Below are 6,518 nucleotides of genomic sequence, written 5' to 3' on the forward strand. Positions count from 1 at the left end.
AGACAAATATGACTAAAATACACCTTTGGATTTGGAAGATGAATGCCAGTGAGACTATGCAGTGGTGTTTGTGTTGTATGTTGAGGTGACACTGAAAAGGGATCTGAGCTGTGCTCCAGCTCTGTTCCTGACATGTTCCTTCCCTTTTACTCCCTCGATGAAACTCTTCATCTTCTGGTATGACTGCAGGAAACGCACTTTCTTCAAACAATCACAGTTATGAAAGGGGAAGTGAATGAAATGAGAGAGAAAAATAACACAAGTCAACTTTCAGTTTTTTTCAACTCTTGCAAAGTTGTCCTTCATTAGTAAAGATGCGTAATTTTTATCAAATCAATATTTAATGTCCAAACATTCTGAAGTACTCTAAGTTTTATGTCTAGGACCATCTTAAGCACGTTTACAATCTATTTTGAGTTGTGTTTCAGGACACATGGTGCATGCATGAAAGTCCATTAAAGAACTCCTGAGAAAAAAGGGTTAGTTCCTCTCCTATATTCACCAGTTAGTAGCTACCTTGATTGTCTCCTGTTTTGTTCTTAAGAAGTAAAATAATTAAAACCTTTTTCCTCTACTACTGCTACAAGAAATCTGAACCACGATTATAATAACAAAACCCAAATAAAACTCATTGTTTTAGCTGTCTTATAGTAGATCTGTTTTAAATTTCACATTTTTGTTCACTGTCAATAGAAAATGTTGCATTGTTTTAAAGTCATGTCTATACGGATGCTTGTTTTCATGTTCATTGCACATGTCCGACAAAGATACACAGATCATTTGCAAACGAATGGTTTATTTGAAGAGTTTCAGTCAGGATTTACACTGTAAAAAAAAACACTGTCAAATTTACGGTAAAATACCGGCAGCTGTGGTTGCCAGGAATATACCGTGAAAAAAATGTGGGCTCTGTAAAAGACAATACGGTATACTGGTTTTGTAATCCTAAATTTTAAGGTAGACAACGTATTATTTGACCAAAATCATGATAGAAAAAAACAAATATATTTGTCAATTATACAGCAATTTAATGTAAAAAATGCAACTTTCCATAGCTTTTTACGGATATTTGCAGTAAAAAAAAAGTTATAATATAATAATATTTACAGTAATTTGTTGTTAATTTAACAGTAATAGGATAGACCCTATTATTGTAAATAACTGTAAAAATAACAGAAATATGTTAAACCTTATTAAAACCTTTGACAGTAAAAAACACAGTGAAATTGTATAACAAATTACAGCATTTTATTTTGACCAGATACATTTTATGGTAAATTCCTGGCAACCACAGCTGCCGGTATTTTACCGCTAAAAATACAGTACAATATGAGGAACATAAATGGTTTACCGTACATTTTACATTTGCAACCGCTAAATATAGAAAAATCTAAAGATGCTCATATATAACCAAGGTAGTGAATATTACTGATAAACAATGAGAAAATTTGACATACCATTTGAAAACAAACTAAACATATCATTTTCTCTATTCCTACAAAACAGCATAGATCTTGAGAATACAGCATGTGTCCATATATATGGCTGGTAATCCATGGAGGAATGAATAAACATGAAACAAAATATTACCTGCCCCTGACCTATCAACAGTAATGAGTCACTGGGTCCTGCCTTGGTGAAGGAAAGGACTCAGTGGAGTTTCTAATGCGCATGGTGTCGAAGATACAAGCTCTGCAGGAGTACTTCAATGTCCATCAGGAGTTCACTTTGGACTGGCAGGATCCCCTCTGCAGCAAAAAATGGACAAAGTTTGATCAGTGCTTGAGCAAAATGCACAGAAATGAACAAAACGTGCTGCCAAAAACAGATCTAATGATAAATGATTTCTTAAGTGTAAAATATACAGTTCTTAAAGGATAGCTATTGTCAAAATGCAACCTGGGCTGTTTTTTTTTTTTAACTGTAAACGAGACAAACATATATCTAAAAGCATAATTACGACAAACGAGCCGTTTTTGAGATTGACCGTGATTTTGTTTTGTGGTCAATAGCCAGTGAATGGGAATACTAGGGGGGCGGGGCATAAATTTGAGCGCATCAAAATCGATACAGTAAAAAAAACAAAAAAAACAGCCCAGGTTGCGTTTTGGCAATAGTTATCCCTTAAATCTACTTATGTAAAAGTGATACATACAGGGAGTGCAGAATTATTAGGCAAATGAGTATTTTGTCCACATCATCCTCTTCATGCATGTTGTCTTACTCCAAGCTGTATAGGCTCGAAAGCCTACTACCAATTAAGCATATTAGGTGATGTGCATCTTTGTAATGAGAAGGGGTGTGGTCTAATGACATCAACACCCTATATCAGGTGTGCATAATTATTAGGCAACTTCCTTTCCTTTGGCAAAATGGGTCAAAAGAAGGACTTGACAGGCTCAGAAAAGTCAAAAATAGTGAGATATCTTGCAGAGGGATGCAGCAGTCTTAAAATTGCAAAGCTTCTGAAGCGTGATCATCGAACAATCAAGCGTTTCATTCAAAATAGTCAACAGGGTTGCAAGAAGCGTGTGGAAAAACCAAGGCGCAAAATAACTGCCCATGAACTGAGAAAAGTCAAGCGTGCAGCTGCCAAGATGCCACTTGCCACCAGTTTGGCCATATTTCAGAGCTGCAACATCACTGGAGTGCCCAAAAGCACAAGGTGTGCAATACTCAGAGACATGGCCAAGGTAAGAAAGGCTGAAAGACGACCACCACTGAACAAGACACACAAGCTGAAACGTCAAGACTGGGCCAAGAAATATCTCAAGACTGATTTTTCTAAGGTTTTATGGACTGATGAAATGAGAGTGAGTCTTGATGGGCCAGATGGATGGGCCCGTGGCTGGATTGGTAAAGGGCAGAGAGCTCCAGTCCGACTCAGACGCCAGCAAGGTGGAGGTGGAGTACTGGTTTGGGCTGGTATCATCAAAGATGAGCTTGTGGGGCCTTTTCGGGTTGAGGATGGAGTCAAGCTCAACTCCCAGTCCTACTGCCAGTTTCTGGAAGACACCTTCTTCAAGCAGTGCATCCTTCAAGAAAAACATGATTTTCATGCAGGACAATGCTCCATCACACGCATCCAAGTACTCCACAGCGTGGCTGGCAAGAAAGGGTATAAAAGAAGAAAAACTAATGACATGGCCTCCTTGTTCACCTGATCTGAACCCCATTGAGAACCTGTGGTCCATCATCAAATGTGAGATTTACAAGGAGGGAAAACAGTACACCTCTCTGAACAGTGTCTGGGAGGCTGTGGTTGCTGCTGCACGCAATGTTGATGGTGAACTAGAGCTGGGCGATATAAGATTTTTTCATATCACGATATGTTTTTTTCATTTCAGGCGACAACGATATATTTCATGATATAAGCCAAATAACTATATTTGTAAGATTTAAATGTGCCGTTGCTCACAAGTAAAATGTGAAATAATCAGCAGCTTGTTTTAATTAAAATATTTATTTCCCATAATAAGTTCAACAGGGTAGATGTACTTAAGGAACATGAGACTTCAGTTTCAGATAAATAAAGGCAAATATTGCAAACTACACAAAAGGCAGCCGCTAAAGCGTTTAAGTTTCAAAATAGAACAAACAGAACAGACTAAATTGTCAATTCCACTTAGAAACTGAATATTAATTCTAAAAATAAATCTTAGTTTGTTTTACAGAAGAACAGACAAAATTGACTAACTTTTGTCAATATCAAATAAACTGAGAACTAAAAGGAAATTCTCAATCTCTCCTTGTTGTATAGCTTAGCTTTTCAAACAGTTTTAACAGTTACTTTAGTCTGACAAAAGCCGAATGACAAATTAGCGCTTTCAGTCAGAGATTGAGCATGCACCGCTTTATTGTATTTCCAGACTTGCTTTCGGCACAATTTACAGTGCGCGCTACTCTGTTTTTTGTCAGACTTGAAATAGCCGAAATACCTTCACACTACGGAACTTCTGTGGCCCTTCCGTTCGACAAGATCTCCGGCATCGGAACCACCATCTGTTTTTTCTTTGGTAACCTTCGCTCACGTTCTCGGTTGATTTTTCTCTAGTCGGCAAACTCATTTCCTTCATTACCCGGGCTGCACAGCTGCAAAAACAAATACACATGTGCGCCTTGGCGCTTGTGCTGTACGTAACAAGTCACGTGACGTGATGCTGCGGCTGTGATTGGTTCGGCTCTGCGCTACTTAATTTGGATTGGCTTTTTTTTTCTTTTCTTTTTTTTTTTAAGAGGACAAGAGAGATGAGGCCTATCGCAATAGTTTAATTTTTCTATCGAGAAAAAGTTATTTCGCAATACATATCGTTATCGTTTTATCGCCCAGCTCTATGGTGAACAGATCAAAACACTGACAGAATCCATGGATGGCAGGCTTTTGAGTGTCCTTGCAAAGAAAGGTGGCTATATTGGTCGCTGATTTGTTTTTGTTTTGTTTTTGAATGTCAGAAATGTATATTTGTGAATGTGGAGATGTTATATTGGTTTCACTGGTAAAAATAAATAATTGAAATGGGTATATATTTGTTTTTTGTTAAGTTGCCTAATAATTATGCACAGTAATAGTCACCTGCACACACAGATATCCCCCTAAAATAGCTAAAACTAAAAACAAACTAAAAACTACTTCCAAAAACATTCAGCTTTGATATTAATGAGTTTTTTGGGTTCATTGAGAACATGGTTGTTGTTCAATAATAAAATTATTCCTCAAAAATACAACTTGCCTAATAATTCTGCACTCCCTGTAGACAACGCAGCCCTAATCACAATCATAATTTGTTGGAAAACGTATTTAAGTTTCCTATTGATTTATCATAGAACTTGAAGTTAATGGCTGAATGCATGGTGATGAGACTACATCAATCTACATTTTATAGCGTATGAAACTGCTCACCTGGACATGAACCTGAGCTCGGCTGATTAAGATTAGTGTCTCCTGTCCATCTTTCTTTAGCAAAACTTGAATAATACCACTGCTTACCTCTTATTGAATCTTTGGGTGCAGACTTAATTGAAGAGCCTCGTATAAACAGGCAGGGTGTGATGTTTAGGGAAACCAAAGAATACAGGCGCCATCATTTCTGCCAGAAGACTCATGGGGTGCAACGAAGCTTTCATTGTGGACTGGCTAGATACCTTCTGCATTCAGAAAGAAAACAAGAAGGGCATACACCATAAACAATAATAACTGACAAAAATAATGAGACAAGAAATTAAAGTAACAAAATAAGTGCAAATCAAGTTTCCCTGTGTTGCAGTGTAGCTGAATGTTTTTCAACAATTTGATTTACGGTAAAACACATACCAAATATTTCCAGCCAAGGTTTGTTTCAATCTTCAGCATGTTTTTCCTGCCATTGTCTTGAAACTGTTTCATCTGTCCCTCTCATTTGATGCTGTTTACAAAAACAAAACAGCAATATTGTAAAGGGAAAAAGGAAAATGAATTTAATGGAAAAAAAAGAAAAAAAGATTATGACCTGAAATCTCACCATTTCCTGAGAGTCACAGGTCCTTTGACTATCCTTATGGTTTCTGCTCAAATTCAGTGTCTGAAAAGGGCAGGAACAAAACAAACCTTTTTAATCATAAAGAGAGAGTTCTGACACTGACGTTCACACATCGCCATTGCACATGTAAATGAAGAAACCACCGCCACACCAGTGACATGGGTGGGGGCAGAGTGTCTTCGGTAAAAATGAGCCTTAAACGCGCCATACCTGGTGTATGTCTGCTTGCAGCCTGCTTCAATACACCGAAAGAAACAACGTGGCTCATTCCGATGCAGTTTACAATGAAGCACGTAGCCCCTTGATGACTGAACTACCTTACCACAGAAATTACAGGTTAACATAACTCCATGTACTTTGGTAATTCCTCCCTAGCGAATTAAGCACGCCAAACACAGAAACTAATCCAGAGCAATGCTTCCCTCGCGACAGTAATGCTAACTCAACTCACAAATGCTAACTAAATTCACAACCTCACTCATAAAAAACGAACTGCTAAAATTATCTATAAACGCTGGGCTGGTGGATTTTTATAACAGAGATAACTTGAAGTTGCATGTACTCACCTCACCTCGAACTAATTGTAAGCTGCCAGGATGACTACAAATTCCGAAGATGCTGTGGTCCAAGCAGCAATAAATGGCGCTAATATATGAGTTCAAAACTGTGTCCGTTAGCGAAGCCAACTTGAGTCTCCTGCATGAAAAAAAGAGCGGTTGGCACACAGCTCAGCAGCGCGCCGCGCTATTGGTCATTTTCAGGTGACGTCATCCCGCAATATAATAGCTGTGTCCCAAAACGTCGGCTGCATCCTCCGGAGACCGCATTTGAAGGCCGATTACGTCACAGCCAGGCAACGAAGGCTGTCCCAATTCGTCGACTCCTTCAAATGCGGCCGACAAATGCGTCCTTCATTTCCCCGAATTTGAAGGGTGGGTCCGGTGTGTCCTTCGTGGCCCACCATATCCCAGAATTCATAGCGCGACCCAGCCAAATTTCAGC

The 6,518-nt window shown here is 38.5% G+C and overlaps 1 long non-coding RNA gene across 3 annotated transcripts; it reads right to left on the reverse strand.

Moving 5' to 3' along the window:
• Positions 1-1,597: 1,597 nt before the first annotated feature.
• LOC109195370 (uncharacterized) lies at positions 1,598-6,298 on the reverse strand. Of its 3 annotated transcripts, none has more exons than XR_003214973.1 (5): positions 6,083-6,298; positions 5,499-5,558; positions 5,312-5,402; positions 4,988-5,145; positions 1,598-1,748 (listed from the first exon to the last, which is right to left on the reverse strand). It is a non-coding gene; the product is annotated as an uncharacterized LOC109195370 (long non-coding RNA). The 3 variants fall into 3 exon arrangements; XR_002057008.2 differs by having other exon boundaries at positions 5,727-6,298; XR_002057009.2 differs by lacking the exon at positions 6,083-6,298 and having other exon boundaries at positions 5,487-5,525.
• Between the last annotated feature and the right edge of the window lie 220 nt (positions 6,299-6,518).

The sequence above is a fragment of the Oreochromis niloticus genome, linkage group LG18 (assembly GCF_001858045.2).
Source record: "Oreochromis niloticus isolate F11D_XX linkage group LG18, O_niloticus_UMD_NMBU, whole genome shotgun sequence".
Taxonomy (NCBI): Eukaryota; Metazoa; Chordata; class Actinopteri; order Cichliformes; family Cichlidae; genus Oreochromis; species Oreochromis niloticus.